The 17,965-nt window shown below is 51.6% G+C and overlaps 1 pseudogene; it reads left to right on the top strand.

Annotated features, from left to right (window-relative positions):
- Positions 1-11,815: 11,815 nt before the first annotated feature.
- LOC111824253 lies at positions 11,816-12,283 on the top strand (annotated as a pseudogene).
- The last annotated feature ends 5,682 nt before the right edge of the window (positions 12,284-17,965 follow it).

Here is a 17,965-nt window from a genome sequence, read left to right as displayed (position 1 = left end):
CGGGGTGCAGTTCCGTTATGCCGTGTTTCTTACCTATTTCCAATATCCTTCTCTGCTGAGGCGCTGGCAGGAGGAAGGTTTCGTCTTCGCAAGACCGTGTAAGCGTGCCCACCACCTCAGAGCTCATGGCTAAGATCCTTGCCCTTTCTTCCGATAGGTTTACTCCAGCCATGGACGCCACATCGTTAATGTCATTGTCGTCCCGAAACGAGCCTCCCCCGGGCGCCTGGAGTTTATTTTTCTGCGCAGCAGCTGCTTGGGCCGAGACAGCAGAAAGAGCTTTGGTTCCAGGTAACACAGCAGGTTTCACCACCGGGACTGGCTGCAGTGGGTTCAGCTGGGTCTGCTGGGCTGTGGTCAGCACGAGGAGGTGGTGGGGCTGCCGGAGGGCCACCGGGGGCGTCTGCATCAGCGTCACCTGCGGGAGCCGGATCCGTGCTCCGGGCTTGGGCGGCTGCTGGATCACCGGCGGCGTGAGCTGCCCCTGCTCGCCAACGCAATACCGACTATAGAGGCAGAGGCATATGCAATTGGGAAGAAAGAAAAGCCACCTTTCTTCCCAGAGGAGCCCTCTTCGTCTTCTGAAAAGGACGACCCTATCCCAGACGAGTTGCTCTGTCTCATCTGCAAAGACATCGTGACTGATGCCGCTATCATTCCCTGCTGTGCGAACAGCTACTGTGATGAGTGTGTAAGAACAGCGCTCTTGGAATCAGAGGACCATACATGCCCAACGTGTCATCAACATGATGTCTCTCCCGATGCTTTAGTTGCCAATAAAGCCTTGCGACAGGCTGTTAATAACTTCAAAAATGGAACTGGTGGTTCTACAACAGGACTACGGAAACCGTTACCCCCACCACCACCGCCGATACCGCCTCGGAGACCACTCCTTCAGCGGAATCGACAGCCTCTGATGAGATCTCCAATATCAAGACAGCAAGATCCTCCGATGATTCCAGTGGCGTCTTCATCAGGCCACCCGGCTCCCTCTATACCTTCGTTCACTTCTAATCAGTCTTCCTTAGCCCCTGCTGCGCCTGGAAATTCATCTACCCCAGTGCCTGTACCCGATGTAACTGCAACCGTCTCCATATCAGTCCACTCGGAAAAACCAGATGGGCCTTTCCAGGATTCCGATCGTAAAATATTGCCGGCCGCAGCCCTCGCCTTCGAACATTCAAAGGGAACCTCTTCAATAGCAATGTCTGCCCTTGTGGAGGAGAAAGGTTACCAGGTGCCTGAGCTCGGAACCCCATCTTTGCTTGAACAGTCACCACCTGCTGGGTATAGCGTCCCTCCCCCCAGGTTCCCTGCAGCGCCAGCCAACTTTTCCACACCTTGGGTATCATCAGGAGGGCAGACTGCTCACTCAGATACCATCCCAACAACACAAGCACCACTTCTGTCCAGGGAAGAATTCTACAGAGAGCAGCGATGGCTAAAAGAAGAGTCTCAATATCCCTACAGTGTTTCCGCATACTCCAGAAGTCCTTCTGCCAATTTATCAGCACCTTGGGTATCATCAGGAGTGCAGACTGCTCACTCAAATACCATCCCAGCAGCACAAGCACCACTTCTGTCCAGGGAAGAATTCTATAGAGAGCAGCGACGGCTACAAGAAGAGTCTAAGTCTAAATATCCCTATAGTGGTTCCTCATACTCCAGAAGTCCTTCTGCCAAAATATCAACACCTTGGGTATCATCAGGAGTGCAGACTGCTCACTCAAATACCATCCCAACAACACAAGCACCACTTCTGTCCAGGGAAGAATTCTACAGAGAGCAGCGACGGCTAAAAGAAGAGTCTCAATATCCCTACAGTGGTTCCACATACTCCAGAAGTCCTTCTGCCAATTTATCAGCACCTTGGGTATCATCAGGAGTGCAGACTGCTCACTCAAATACCATCCCAGCAACACAAGCACCACTTCTGTCCAGGGAAGAATTCTATAGAGAGCAGCAACGGCTAAAAGAAGAGTCTAAGTCTAAATATCCCTACAGTGGTTCCTCATACCCCAGAAGTCCTTCTGATTACGCAAAATCAAGACGTGGTTCAGGGCGCTCACGTTCTCATTCTCGATCACCTAGCCATTCACACTCTCATTCCTATTCGCGATCACTGCCATGCCCCAGAACAGGCAGAGGCAAGAGTCGAAATTACCGCCCAAGGTCTAGGTCTAGATCTCATGGATATCGTCGTCGATCTAGGTCAAGGTCACCACTATATAGGCGACATCCTTTGCGATCAAGGTCCCTTCAAGCATTTAGGGGACAGTCTCCAAATAAACGCACTGTACCACAAGGGGAAACAGAACGTGAATATTTTAAGAGATACAGAGACGTTCCACCACCCTGTGACAGAAAAGCTTATGATGGGAGGAGTGTTAACTTTAGAGACCCATTTGTAAAAGAGCATTACCGAGAATGAGAGAGGAAATACAGGGAGTGTAATGAAAAACGCTACAAAGATTATGCTGCTGGAAAACAGCCTTGACCGTCAGCAAATGGAGAGAACTTTTCTCCAGAGAGCTTTCTACCACTTCATATCAGGAATTCTCCCCTTACAAGGGGCCGCAGAGAAGATGGTTTGGGTGGAAAAAGTCGTAGAAGCATAGGTGGTAGCAACCATCCAGAAAAGCTTAGAAGCGTAGGTGGTAGCAACCATCCAGAAAAGCTTTCAACAAGAGACAGCCACAATCAGAAGGATAGTACAAAGTCAAAAGAGAAGGAGAGGGACAGTGCTGCAGGAGATGGTCCAGGAAGTAAAAATACAGATCTTCGAAGGTGGAAGAAAGCAAAGGCTTTCTAAACTCAGAGTTGTTGGAACCTTCTAGAAAATCAAGAGAACCTACAAGTCCAGTGATGAGATGCCTCCCAGGGCCTCCGGTTTGGGTCTGAGTGGCATTCCAGCTGCACCCCTTCCCCAACTCCAGGGCTGCACCTCCGGGGATGCTGGGCCTCTCTCACCAGTGGGTGCTGACTGCCAGAGCAGGCCCAGCCTTGCCTTCTGCAGGGTTCCGTGCAGAACCCCTAAACCTAAACTTAACAACCCCATCCCTAACCCAAACTACCCTCACCCTCACCCTAACCCAAACCTGACCATGACCTGACCCTGACACTTATGTTTCCCATGACCCTGACCCTAGATCTGACCCTAACCCAGACCCACTATCCCCTATGCCCTGGCATCCATCACCTGGGTTTTCCCCCGGAAGGCCCCGCAGGTGGAATGGCAGTGAAAGGGGGACTGGAGATTTTTATTCTTTTTTTTCGTGTGTGTGTGTGTGTGTGTGTGTGTGTGTGTGTGTGTGTGTGGGTGTGGGTGTGGGGGGGATTGGGTGTGACTGAGGACCGAGTGGATGTACCTAGAACACTATTTGTGTACCTGGACCCTTGACACCCCAGGAACTCTGAAAGCCTAAACGAGGCGAGTACTCCAGGGACAACAATGGGGGATTCATTTTCTCTTTGTTGTTGCTGTTGTTTTTGCAATTGAATGTATTGGGGGAGACATCGCTTAATAAAATGAAATGGAATGCCATAGGATAAAATGGAAGGTGTAAATACATAAGAAGCTTTGCATTGTGGATGAAAAGGGGCCACATGATCACCTGACCCACTCCCGGGAGGCCTGGCCTGGGCTTGCAAACTCAGACACCTAAAGAGATCACCCAGGATGTTCTGAAAATAAAAGGCTTTTAAAAGTAGTAAGCAGTCTATAGTGAGGGTGTAGTCAGGCCCTAGGCTGGGTATCTTCCCTGAGAGAGATCATCTTTGACCTTACTGGTATCTGGGCCTATTATCTTTCTATACCTCTAGGATCACATGTCTTTGGACTCGTGAAGGCCATGGTAACAAGTCACTTTCCTTTTTTCCAGTGCCCTCAGGGCACAGCCCAGGGTCCCAGGGTAGAGACCACAAATTCCCTCATTGTTAGTTTTGTATTTTTTTTTAAATCAAGGGACACAAGAATAAACAAGTGGAAAATCAATTTCCTCTCCATCTCCCTCTCCCTCCCCTCTCCCTCTCCCTCTTCCTCTCCCTTCCAATCTGTTTTTAAACAACAACAGCAAAATGGCCCTAGCTGGTTTGGCTCAGTGTTTAGAGTGTCAGCCTGTGGACCACGAAGCCTCCCGGGTTCGATTCTGGTCAAGGGTACGCCCCTGGTTTGGAGGCTACATCCCCAGTGTGGAGTGTGCAGGAGGCAGTTGACCGGTGATCCTCTCTCATCGTGGATGTACTATCGCTCTCTCCTTCTGCCTTCCTCTCTGAAATCAATAATGATATATTTTAAAACACACACACACACACACACACACACACACACACACATACACACACCAATGACACAAAGATATTAATCCACTTCCGTATAGTAAAACGTACACTTGTGCAATGTTTTGTACTTGCATTTTGTGCTATCCAAACGCGGAAGTTAAAACGCGGGATGAGGGGCGGAAGGGAGAGGATTAAAGAGAGGGATTGACCTTTGCCATTTCACAATGGTGGCTGCCGCCCTAACTGGTTTGGCTCAGTGGACAGAGCACCATCCTGCGGACTAAAGGGTCCCAGGATCAATTCCTGTCAAGGGCATATGCATTGGTTGTGGGCACAACACCAGTAGGTGTGCGGGAGGCAGCTGATTGAGGTTTATCTTTGAGGTTTCTAATTCTCTATCCCTCTTCTTTCCACTCTGGAAAAAAAATCAATAAAATATATTTTAAAAACAAAATGGCAGCTGCCAAGTTACTGGGGCCAAAATGGCGGGAAGTATGCCAGGGTCACCCGCATCACGGGACAGTGCATGAACACTAAGGTAGAGATCCATCTCATGGGCCGCATCCACAGGCCAGATGGTGAGATCTTCTGCAACTTCAAGGAGCTCTCCACCGTGGTCCAGTAGATTGGCGAGCAGGTGATCTGCGAGCAGCAGCAAGAACACGGGACTGAGGAAAGCCAGGGCCGTGGATGGCAGGACCCTGCCCAGCCGAGCGTCGGGGAGTCCAGGGCTGCAGCTTCGGAGGAGCAGCCTGTTCCGTTTGTTCTGCCTGTGGGCCTGAGCTCAGGAGACCAGATTACCCCTAACCCGCAGGATGTGTTCCTATAGCGAGCGTAGAAACCATCACTGTTGACTTCCCTACGTTCGTCTTGGCCAGGCGCCGCCCTGGAGTCTTCATCCTGTTCGATGAGAACCACTCCGAGTTCATCTGGCTGGAGGCAAAATACGTCATCCTGTTCGGCAGAGTCCAGAAATCCTCCCAGAAGGTGGAGGCACCATCCCCGCAGGCCTTCCTGGAGATGCTCTCGAACATTCAGTCCGGGCCCCCTAGGAGGAGCAGCTTGCATGCACTTTGAAGGTTTGACCTTCTGAACTGGTTTTAAAAAAAACCCAAAGCCAAACCAAAAACACTCCTTTTAAAATTGAAAAATAAGAAAAAAATTAACCTCCTTAAGAAAATCCTCTTTTAAAAAATAAATCTTACAAATCAAACAAACAAAAACAAAAAAACCTCCTTAGAAATGACATGGATCCAGCCTGTGGGCGGGGGCCTGACCATCCCATCCATCCAGAGAGGGAGCATGGGGCAGGGGAAGGGGGAGGGGAGGGGTGAGCCAGGGCGGGGCCGTCCCCGCCCTCTGCTGGTGGAAAAGCGCCAATGCAAGCCACTCTCCTGCAGCCAGAGGCTGGTGCCTGGACTTGACCTGAGTGGGGAAGGGCCAGCAGGGGGCACGCTAATATACAAAACCATACACATTTTATTCACATCAACTTCAGCCTCTGCCTCCCATGACCTCCAAGGCCAGCTTCATGCTGTGTGTTTGCGTCTCGGGTCTACCCGCTTCCGTCCCCCCACCCCCCACCCCCCACCCTTCACCCTCGCCCGGCCCATTCCCTTCGAGGAATGAATACCAGGTTCAGCAGGACCTTTCCTTTCCGTACTTTCGCGGGACCTAGCTTGGGGGCATGTGCACCCAACTTGTGACTTCACAGTCCAGGGGGCGGCTGATTGGTCGAGCGGCTGATTTGGCTCCTCCCACTACGCTCTGGCGCTATAAAAGAAAGCAAGGTCCTGGGTGCGGAGCTTCTCAGCCCTAGGCTTGTTGTCTTGGTCGCCGTCGCCGACCTCCTTCTCCAAGTGAGCTTTCAGGGGAGACGTCTCGCCAAGACCCGGTCCCGGGACATAGAAGCCGCTGAAGCACCTGGCTAGCTAGAACCTGGCTAGGCTGCTGATCAACTGACCGCTGTCTGCGTGTCATTTCTTCTTCGCCGACTTTGGTCTTCTCGCGGGGCCCGGGGCCCCCCAAACCACGGAGAGAGCCCCCGGGAGGTGCGGCCACACTAAGGACCCAGGACCTCGCGGGTCACTGGGACTCACCGCTGCTGACTGCACTGCCTGCTGGCCCTGAGGTTGAGCGAGGGGGACCCGGCCCGGGTGACGCGGCCCGGGTGACGCGGTGCCCATTGGCAGAGCCCCGGGCCCTCGGGGCCCGCCTGGCCTGCCCTCCTGGCCTGCCCTCCTGCACAGGAAGTGATTCCACGGATTGCGGTTCTCACGCCCCTGCTGTGGGGAGGGGGTGTTCAAACCAAGGCCTTCGGTCCTTCGGTGTCTTGCGAGTGTTCTGTGTATGCCCATATTCTGCTCTTCAGTGCATAAGTATACGTGTACTGAGCGTGTCCACGTCTCCTCTCCCAAACTGAGGAGTACTTTGGCACCATGTCCTGTGTGCATTATAAATTCGCTTCCACACTCAACTATGCCATCGTCACCTTTGATGGGCGGCACATCTCCCTCCGAGACCTAAAGACGCAGATTCTGGGCAGAGAGAAGCTGAAAGCTGCCAAGTGCAGATCAGCAGTGCGCAGACCGCGGAAGAGTACACTGATGATAATGCTCTGATTCCTAAGAATACGTCTGTCCTTGTTAGAAGAATTCCTATTGGAGGTGTGAAATCTACAAGCCAGACAGACGTTATACGTCGAACTGAACCAGCGATGGGAACTTCAAAAGTCACTGACGACTCTTCTGCACCTATGTCTCTGGCCCAGCTTACCAAGACTGCCAATCTGGCTGAAGCCAATGCTTCTGAAGAAGATAAAATTAAAGCCATGATGTGGCAGTCTGGCCATGCATACGACCCCATCAATTACATGAAGAAGACTCTAGGTCCACCACCTCCATCTTACACCTGTTTCCGCTGTGGTAGACCTGGCCATTATATTAAGAATTGCCCAACCAAAGGGGACAAACACTTCGAATCTCGTCCTAGGATTAAAAAGAGCACGGGAATCCCCAGAAGTTTCATGATGGAAGTGACAGATCCTACCATGAAAGGTGCAAAGCTCACCAGCACCGGAACATACGCAATACCGACTATAGAGGCAGAGGCATATGCAATTGGGAAGAAAGAAAAGCCACCTTTCTTCCCAGAGAGCCCTCTTCGTCTTCTGAAAAGGACATGTACTGGTTGGGGGCAGGATCCTAGACCCTGATCCCGAGCTTGGGGGAGGCAACCAATCAATGTGTCTCTTTCAATAGATGTTTCTCTCTGTCTCTTTGCCTCCTGTCCACTCCCTCTAAAATATCAATGGAAAATATATCCTCCAGTGAGCTTTAGCACCAACAAGAACAACAACAACAAAAAAGTTAAAATAAAATAAAATGAAAATGAAAAGGCAAAAACAAAAATGTCTAAGAGCCAGGACAGAGCTTCCCTTGTAAGATCTCCACTGTCAACACCACTGTCCAGGACAGGTGCCCGAGGTGGGTACTAACCATCACACCTGCTCATAGAAAAGGAACAGGCCTGGGGCTGGGGGGGGACTGTCCCGAGGTCACCCAGGGAATGAGTCCTGAGCTTGGATTTGAACCCAAGTAGGGTGCCCTGGGCATGCCTGCTCCGCCCTTGTGAAAAACTGCTTCTCCCTTCCAGGAAACACCAGCAGAAGCCCAGATCAGGACTCATTGGGCACGGCTGGGTCTCCTGTGCACTTATCTCATGGCCCCATACCCATGTGGTTGGTGTGATGTTGCACTGCAGACAAATTCCATGATACCTCGTGGAGGCAGCCTCGGTCTGTGCTGTCTGTTTCCAGGACAGCTCAGCTACAGGCGTCAACACTCACTACAGTGCCTCCCCTCCTCACTCCAGAGTCTGTTCAGTGGTGCTGTCTACTCTACGTGACTCAGAGTTCCCCAGAGTCAGAGCCTGGCACACACACTGGGTGCTCAGGGGGGTCTGTGGGGTGAGTGACTGACAGGAGAAGGATGGGGGCCTAGAGGAAGAGCTCCACATGGCAGCAGTGGGCTGGCCACACCTGGCCTTCCTCATACCGCCAAGAAACACCAACTCATTCCACAGACATCTAAGGAGCCATGATTGTTCCTGAGGGTGGGGAGCCCTTTCTGCCCTGGCCTCTGGGGTAGCCGCCTCCCATGGTGCTGCCTGCTGCCTCCTCCAGCCCAGCCTGGCCACCAGGAGCCACCCCCCCCTGCCTGGCTCCTCCCTGGTCTAAGAAGACCTGTACCCCAAAGTCCTCGGGTCCTTCCCAGCTGTTTCTGCCCCAAACCCCACTTTCCCTAGAGGTGGGGGCCAGGGCCAGTGCGCGGGTGGAGCTGCCCATGGTTGGGGCTGGGGGAGTTTCTGTTCCGAGTGGACTTGACCTTATTCCTGAGTTCAAAGTAGCGTGTGTTTTTCTTTTGAATTTTGTCCCAGTTCGCAAAGGGCAATGAGAAGTGGAGGCACCCAGATCTCCCCTCTGTCCACCCCTCCTCACGCCCGCCCCCTGAAAGGGGCCTCTGCATAGTCCCCTGCCCCCTCTCTCTCCGGCACACACCTTACGGGGGATGGGAGGCAGCGAGGCGGTCCAGGGGCCCAGGAGAGGAGCACGGGTGGGCTCCTTGGACAGAGGGGCAGCTGAAAGCAGAGGAGGGGCCTGGAGGCGGGCTCCGTGCTCTGCAACCCAGGAAGGCAGGAGCGGGACGGAAATGCCTGTTCTGAGAAGAGCCTGGAAACAATTCACCAGCATCTGCCCAGAAATAAAGTCACTGATGAGGTGCCAGCCCCGTTCCGGGTTCTGTGGGGGCGCCACCCTCGCAGGTGCGGGGGAAGAGAGGGGTTTCTGGGAACCCACCCAGCTCCTGGACAGCCGTTCCTGCCCTTGAGTCTAGAACGGGGACCCGGTGAGAGGCGATGGAGGCGAAGGCTCCCCCATTTCCACCCGCGGGAGATACGCATACCCGCTGGGCCCCAGGATCAGGTCACCCCACGTCCCTCTCAGAGGCAGGGAAAGGGCCTGCTCAGGACCAGGCCCGCTGGGGCTGTGGTTCTGGAGACTGGGCTGTAACCAGGGGCCCGGCTGGTGCTCCCAGAGGTCTGTGCGGGCCTGGCTGGGGTGAGGGGTGGTCCTTCTGTCCCAACTCCTTGGGGCCTGGCCAGGGGCTCTGTAGTTCCTCTGCCTCTGCACCCCCTCCCGTATCCGGCACTTGGCCTGGAACAGGGGCAAGGCCAGGCCCCACCCAACCTGACAGACAAGAGGTGGGAGCAGCCTGGGCCGCCCCCACCTGGTCCCTGAATCCATCTCAGTCCCACTCCTGGACCCCCCTCACCCTCCAGGTCCAGCCACTTCCAAGGGCTCAGAACTCACGGCTTCCCTTGGCTCTCACGGGTGACGGTCACCCCACAGCGTGACTGAGGAGGAGAGATGGCAGCGAGCTCCCACCAATGGGAATCCTACAGGACTGCGACCGGGTATCCATCGCCTGCAGACCAGGCTGGGCTCTTTGATTTATTTATGTTAAATGCATTTTATTGATTATTTACAGAGAGGAAGGTGGAGGGACAGAGAACTAGAGACATCGTGAGAGAGAAACATCAATCAGCTGCCTCCTGCACACCGGCTCCCAAGGTACATGTGCCCACAACTAAGGTACCTGCCCTTGACCAGAATCGAACCTGGGACACTTCAGGCCTCAGGCTGATGCTCTGTCCACTGAGCCCAGCAGGTAAGGGCAGGCTTTTTTATTTTTTAAAAAATAAATTATTTTCTATTTAAATTACTTCTAGGGACAGAAAGAGAGGGGGCGGGGGTGGGGCGGGAGAGAAACATTGAACCTATTGAGCTTGAACCCAAAACCAGGGCATGTGCCCAAACAGGGAACCGAACCCGTGACCCTCCGTGACCCCTCGGCACCCAGGCACGCACTGGTATCACTGAGCCACACCTGCCAGGGCCCGGTCTGCGTGTCTGGGTCCTTCAAACACTTCAGATGCGTGCGAAGCAGCTCATAGGCCAACACGCCCCATACGGCTGCAGGAGTTTTTCTCCCGGAAACCATGTCCCAGCGGATTATGAAAAATGGATCAACCCTGGTCTCTAACCAATCACAGGGTGGGGCGGGAACAGGAAGTGATGCCTGGAGCGGGTATATAAACAGGCGGGTTTCAGCGCCTGGCACTGAGTTCCCCAGTCTGGACTGCCAGGCGGTGTGTAGGGCGAGGGCGTCCGAGGCCTGGGGTTTGGAAGTGAGTGATTACCGATGCATGGATGGAGGGATGGATAGATGGGTGGGTGGGTGGATGAATGGTTCGGCGGAACAATGCACAGATGGATGCACGGAGGTTGGTCTCAGATGTCCTGGGTGTGTGCCCTGTGCATCTTTCCTGAGATCCTGTGGAAACCAGGGGTACCCCTGGCCCCCCTTCACACACAGGGCGTGGTTTCTATTTTAAACGAGCGCATTTCAGACTAGGCCAATGTTGGCGTTTTGACCAGATTAATTTTTAATTTGGGAAGTGTGATGGGGGTGCATCTTAGGGGGCGTTGCAGTGCCTCCTCTATCTCCCCCCCCCGCCTCCTCCCCAGGCCCAGTCACGACGACTATTAGTCCGTTCTTGGTGCCTAGGAGTGTGTTTGGTCATTCACTTTGTTCTGTAGATTCCACATCGAAGGGAAATCTTGGGATAACTTGTCTGTCTGACGGGCCTCTCTCACTCAGCATATTGAATCCCATGCAATGCCAGGTTGTAAATATTTGTTTTCTGTATTTTCCTATAGAATCATGACCAAATTGTGCTTGTTGTAATTTACCAATGGAAAGATTTTTGAGAGAGAGAGAGAGAGAGAGAGAGAGAGAGAGAGAGAGAGAGATTTCTTGTTGCACTTAGCATTGCATTTATTGGTTGACTTCTGTCTGTGCCCTGACCAGGCACGGAACCTGCAAACTTGACCTAGGAGATAGACACACTAACCAACTGAGTTGTCTTGAGGAGAAGCAATAAATGCTGATGTTATTGTTGAAATAGATTTTGGAGCTCGGCCGGTGTGGCTCAGTTGTTGAGTGTCGACCAATGAACCAACAGATCACTGGATTGTTTCCTGGTCAGGCACATGCCCAGCTTTCAGGCTCAGTCCCCATTGGAGGGCCAGCAGGTGTCAACTAATTTTCTTTCTTTCTTTCTTTCTCTCTCTCTGTCTCTCTCTGTCTCTCTCTGTCTTTCTCTGTCTCTCTCAGTCTCTCTCTGTCTCTCTCCCCCCCTCTCTCCTCTTCATTTGTCTCTTTCTAAAATCAATAAAATGAAATATTCTTAAAAGAAAAATACTATGGGTTAACTTCCAGGTTATTCAATATGGGACAAGTGAGGGGTGTTTATTATATTGGGTGGATCAGCAGGTGACTCTCATCTCATTCTCTCTTCTCTTCTCCCCAGAACTGTGAACCTGTTACTGAGTCCTTACCTTCCGTCGATCTCCATCAGGAGCTGACTTCAGGCCGGGTTTGTTCCCGTCCCATTGGAGACGTTCCCAGGGAATATGGCTACAGACCAGGCATTTTACGCTGGTCATGGGCACCCAGAACCAGCCAGCACCCCTCCACAAGGCTCCATGGCCAATAGCACTACAGTGGTAAAGATACCAGGCATACCTGTGTCTGGTGGGCGTCTGAGCCCTGAAAACAACCAGGTGTTGACCAAGAAGAAATTACAAGACTTAGTAAGGGAAGTGGACCCTAATGAGCAATTGGATGAAGATGTACAGGAGTTGCTGCTGCAGACTACTGATGATTTTATCGAGAGTGTAGTGACAGCAGCCTGCCAGCTTGCTCGGCATCGCAAGTCCAGCACCCTGGAGGTGAAGGACGTCCAGCTGCACCTAGAGAGCCAGTGGAACATGTCGATCCCAGGATGGGGCTCTGAAGAAATCCAACCCTACAAAAAAGCTTGCACCACAGAGGCTCACAAACAGAGAATGGCATTGATCTGGAAAACAACCAAGAAATAACACATGGAAAGATCAGGGAATGGGCAACATTGTATTTGGAGATACTTGAGCTGAGACCTCAGCCATCTCATCTTTGGATTTTTCTTTAATGCTTTACAGAGACACATATATTTTTTATTAACAGGGCAGTAATATCTACAATGACTGAGTGGACCTGCCAAAAGAACAAAGCCTACTGCCATCCCCCCCCCAAAAAAAAATTGACCTGGCAGGGAGAGCTTTCCCTTTCTTTTTTTTTTTTCAAAGTACAGACAAGCAGATTAAAAGCATTGATTTTGCATCTAAGTGTAGTTTTGCCTGAATTTCTAACATTTGGATTTTTACTTTGGTTTATTTTAAAATGTCTAACCAAGCTGATTCCCTGACCACCCCACCCCCCTTCCAAATGAAATCTTCTTAACTGTGGTTTTATTTCTGGAAATCTTATATTTTTGTATTGATTTTTTACAGAGAGAGAGGGAGAGGGATTGAGAGTTAGAAGTATCGATGTGAGAGAAACATGGACCAGCTGCCTCCCGCAAACCCCCTACTGTGGATATGCCCGCAACAGAGGTAGGTTTATGCCCTTTACCGGAATCGAACCTGGCACCCTTCAGTCCGCAGGCCGACGCTCTATCCACCTAGCAAAACCGGTTTGGGCATGGACATTTTAAACCTGACTTAATTCAGGTTTTTGGCCAAGTATTACTTTCCCCCTAACTATCTATAGTAAGCAGAATAATGCCCCACCCTCAAAGGTCCACGTCCTTATCCCAGTACCTATATCGATGATCACACTGGTATTGATGGTACATTTTTCACAGTCTATGCTATTAGGAACATCCTGAAGAAATTTATCTGGATTATTTCAGTTAATCCACACAGTAGGTCAGAAGAACTGAGGTTAAGCCAGTGGGTGATTTGGGATATTTGGTAATGTCCAAAGCCTTTTTATTAAAATGGTCACAACTAGGGGAGCCAGTCTACTGGTGTCTCGTGGGTAAAAGTCAGAGATACTATGAAACTGCTTACATTTCCCTGGCTGGTTTGGCTCAATGGATAGAGCATCGACCTGCAGACTGAGGGTCCCAGGTTGGATTCCGGCCAAAGGCACATGCCTGAGTTGTGGGCTCGATCCTCAGTGGGGGGCCTGCAGGAGGCAGCCCATCAATGATTCTCTCTCATCATTGATGTTTCTATCTTTCTCTCTCCCTTCCTCTCTAAAATCAATAAAATATATTTTTAAAAAGTAACTGCTTACAAGTCACAGGACAGCAAACAATTGATGGCTCCAGATGTCAATGAGGCTGATGTTCAACCCAGAAACCCTCATGTAAACTGCAGCCAAGAGATTGTAAAAAGTCACCAGTCGTTAGAGATGACTGTATTTCCTTTACTTTCAGCCCCAGGATGGTCAGCAAGCACTAGAGTTATGGGCAGGTCTTAGAAATACAGGAAATAACAAAATGAAAGAAGCTGAAGGGATTAACCAAAGACCCTACAGCAGTGGTCGGCAAACTGGGGCTTGCGAGTCACATGGGGCTCTTTGGCCTCAACCAATGAGCTTTGAGGCAGACGTCCAGGGGCGCCCGAGGCAGAGGGGTATTGATGACGTCATTCAGGTCAACCTCCTTCTCCTCGTAGGGGTAGGGTTCCAGGCCGCCACCGGAGGCGGCCCGGAAAGGAATGGACTCTTGAGCACGGGAGCCAACCAGGGGCTGCGCATTCTTCACCTTCAGCGCATAGTCATGTCACTGGTGGTGAGCTTCCGCCGCTTCCCCATGCGCATGAATTTTAAGGCATCCTGTGCAATCTCCTGGATGCGGTAAGTGACTTCGTCTGCCAGCAGCTGGCAGGCTTCTTCCTGAATCTGGGCGATACCCATTGAATCCGCCACCACCTTCATTGATTCCCAAGGCAGCGCAGTATTGCTGAGCTTCAGCTTCTTGTCCTCAGCCATGCTGGAGCTCTTCCTCCCTCCCCAGAAGGACGATGCCCTGGGCTGGAGAGATGGGAGATCCTGGAGAACTTCAATAGCCTCCTGAGGAGCGCTTCTGGCTTTCAACTTGCTCTGTAGACGTGTGTCTACTCCCAACGCAGCAGCCGCAGGGCTCCTCTTCCTGCACTCTATCACTGATGTGTTCCAAGTCAGAGGACCCGAGACAGACGCCGGTATACCAGAGGAACAAGGACAGACCCAGGCCACAGGCCAGAGGCCCACCCACCCTTGCTGCTGGACTCACTCACTGCAGGGAAGAAACCGAGAAGGAAAAAAAAAATCGTGGTCTCTCTCCTACACCAAGCAACAATGCATCAAACACAGCTGCTTTCCAGGTGGAGCTGGCCGACAGTGCCGCATGGCACTGTATTTCAAGTCACTCCACACTTAGGCTGACTGGACTTATGTTCAGACTTGGCATTTGCCCCATTTCTAATTAATTCTGTAAAAACTAGGGAAAGAGATTTCCAAATGTTTAAAGTTCTCTTTATTAAATTTAAAATAACAGTTTTAAAACAGCATTCCCTTTGGGCTCATTTGCATATATGGAGGGATTATGGGAAGCCTTTCACAATTGCTTTAGATTTCACTGGGATTAACATGCTTCCGGAGATATCGGCTCCTCCTATCACTTAAGTTATATGAAACCTTGATGATATTTTTAAAAGCTAATTTGTCAAGTCGTGTAAGTAGGTATTTTCATTGATAAGGCAAAGTTAGTCAATTGAGCATTGAGTCAACTTCTGATTCACAAGGAGCAAACGCTGCCCCACCTCCAGCCTCATTTCTAATGCAGGCTGCTAGGGCTTTTGTCTTTAGAATTACATCTTAAATTTCCACGGCTGTATTTTAAGAAATATTCAACCTTTTATAATTATCAAGAGAGTTCAGTTCCATTTAAACTGTTTTTTTGCGTTGAACATGTCCGTTGGGATCACAGAATTCATCCTCGTTATTCATTAGGCCAATGAGCACTATATTTCAAATTCCCCATAATTTTCAGAGGAAACAAGTTTTTTTCTGGAAAATTAAATGTCGACACTGTAGGCGTTTAGTGGCCACAATGACCATTTCTTCTAAAAGCTTTTCGAATAGGCAAGTCACATATTTAGCATTTCCCCAGACTAATAACTCCTTATATTCTTAAGAGTGAACTTCAAAAATACAAGACACGCCCCGTACTGGGATCCAAGCCCACAAGCAGGGCATGTGGCCTGACCTGGAATCAAACTGTGACCTCCTGGTTCATAGGTCGATGCTCAACCAGTGAGTCCCACGGGCCGGCCGGGCTCAATTCTTATTTATAAATTCATTGCAAGGACATCGGGCGGGGCGTGAGGGGGCGGGGGGTTTGGGGCGCGAGGCAGTTTGGGGTGATCCGCCTGGTGCGGGGGTGGAGGGGTATTTGTGGGCAAGCAGCCAAGGAAGCGGGGGCGGCAAGGGGCGGGTGGGGGTGGGGCGGGGGTGGCAGTTGGGGGAGAGCAGGCCGGCTGGCAGAGTGGTTCGGGGCAATCCGTCTGGCAGGCAGGCCGGTGAGCGGTTAGGAGCCAGCAGTCCCCGGATTGCCAGAGGGACGTCCCACTGCCGGTTTAGGCCCGATCCCAGTATACCAGCAGTGGGACATCCTTCGAGGGGTCCCAGATTGGAGAGGGTGCAGGCCAGGCTGAGGAACACCTCCTCCCCCGTGCAAATTCAGTGTTGCAGGTCTGACTGGTACCTGGGGAATATTGGTTATGACCTTGGGACTCTTGGGCATTTGGCGGCTCTTGGCACGTCCAGGAGATTTCTTTTCTTGGGGTACTGTCTTTGGTGACCTCATAGGACTTCCCCCCATTGCTGGTGACTGAGTCATTTTAGGTGATTTAGTCTTTTGTCCTGGAGAACTAGTGTTAGTCTTTGTTTTGGGTGTGTATATATGACTTTGTTTCTAAGGGTTTTGTGGTTGGCGTTTGTGATTTTGCAACTGGAGCTCACGTTGGCGGCTCTGGCCATGGAGGAGCGAGGCCTGCGCTGTCCAGGACAGGGACTGGGGAAAGCACCGGTGGAATTGTTTTGGGTAGAGATTGAGCTGAGTGGTTCTCGAGCTTCCGATAACCCTCCATGCAGGGTGTCTACTTGAGCCCTTATTAGTCGCGGTCGCTTCGTGGCAGGCACTTCTTCAACTTCGGGGCCATCTAAGGGTCTCTTACCCAAGAAATTCTCGTCATTAATAATTTCCTGTCTTAAACAGGAGTCTTGTTATTAGCACTATCAATGAAAAATAATATTCAGGTAAAAAAATTTTTGATGTAATTAAAGCTTTTACTTTCAAGGCCTTATTCCACTATCCGGCCCCCACGCTTCACACCCCCCCTCCCCCACCCACCACCACCAGCACCACCACCCTACCCCGGCCCTTTCTTCATTTTAATATCAGGAGACGTTTGGAAATTTTCCAATGCAGTCTTGATAACCTTACTTCAATTTCTTGTATAGCAGTATGAGTGCTTTAGATTCCTTGCATGTGAAGCAATTTTGAACTATCCATAGAAAAGTAGTTAATGTTTCAGGAGGAGTTTCCTTCCCGGTACAACAAAGTCTTTATGAATACTCACTTACTTCGCTTGGCCAATTCAATTGAAGTCGACATGAGTTTAAATTTTTATTTTTAACTTTCCTCGTCCTGGGTTGTGGACAGAGCGGTCCTGTTGACCCCTGGAGCCTGCAGAGAAGCTCGAGCCCGGGCCTTGACCACACGGGAGCAGAGGAGGGGTCCGAGGGACCCAAACTCTGCCCGATAGGCATCCTGATTGTCAGGGGGTGGGCGCAGCTTTGCCAGAACAGGGGCACAGCGCTTCAGGAGGAGGCTCTGCACGCGGTCAGCTGCAATTCGGTCAACGTTGCTTTGCACAGGGCCAGCCAGGACTCTTCGGATCCGCTCCCCCTCCTGCTGCAGCCGTGGTAGAATCAGAGTTTTCGTCACATCATGTCCCAGCTCGGCCAGGCCTGCAATGGAGCTGTAACCTGTGGTCCACGGAGTGCTCTCATCCACCCAGCTCTTGGTGAAGGTCTTGGTGACGAGGGACAGGATGTTGTTAGTGGTGGTGCTGAAACGCTTGCAGATCTGGGCCACCAGGCGGGCAGCAAAGTCCCGGAGTGCCCAGTGATTGTCCACATCTGGCCTCAGACACAACTGTCTGCTCACGACGCAGGTCATCACAGCTGGAATCAACTCATGCAGGTATTTTTCTAGGTACAGCGTAGGGTTGTCCATCAGTGCCTTCACCATGCGCATCAAATAGCTGAGCAGGGCCAGGTCATTCTGCACCACGTTCACACGGACCCCCTCTGAGATGAACATGCTGAATCGTGGCAGCATCTGATAGAGCCCTGGGTCTGTTGCGATGCTCTGAAGGGATTCCGCCCTCTTGGCTTCACATGACCCCCACACAGGCCTCAGTGATCACTGAGGGTTAGGGTTAGGGTTAGGGTTAGGGTTAGGGTTAGGGTTAGGGTTAGGGTTAGGGTTAGGGTTAGGGTTAGGTTAGGGCGAGGGCGAGGGCGAGGGCGAGGGCGAGGGCGAGGGCGAGGGTTAGGGCGAGGGCGAGGGTTAGGGTGAGGGTGAGGGTTAGGGTGAGGGTGAGGGTGAGGGTTAGGGTGAGGGCGAGGGTTAGGGTTAGGGTGAGGGTGAGGGTGAGGGTTAGGGTGAGGGTGAGGGTTAGGGT

This window comes from Myotis lucifugus, unplaced genomic scaffold, assembly GCF_000147115.1.
Source record: "Myotis lucifugus unplaced genomic scaffold, Myoluc2.0 scaffold_1052, whole genome shotgun sequence".
Lineage (NCBI taxonomy): Eukaryota > Metazoa > Chordata > Mammalia > Chiroptera > Vespertilionidae > Myotis > Myotis lucifugus.
This window is presented reverse-complemented; position numbering and strand designations above follow the sequence as displayed.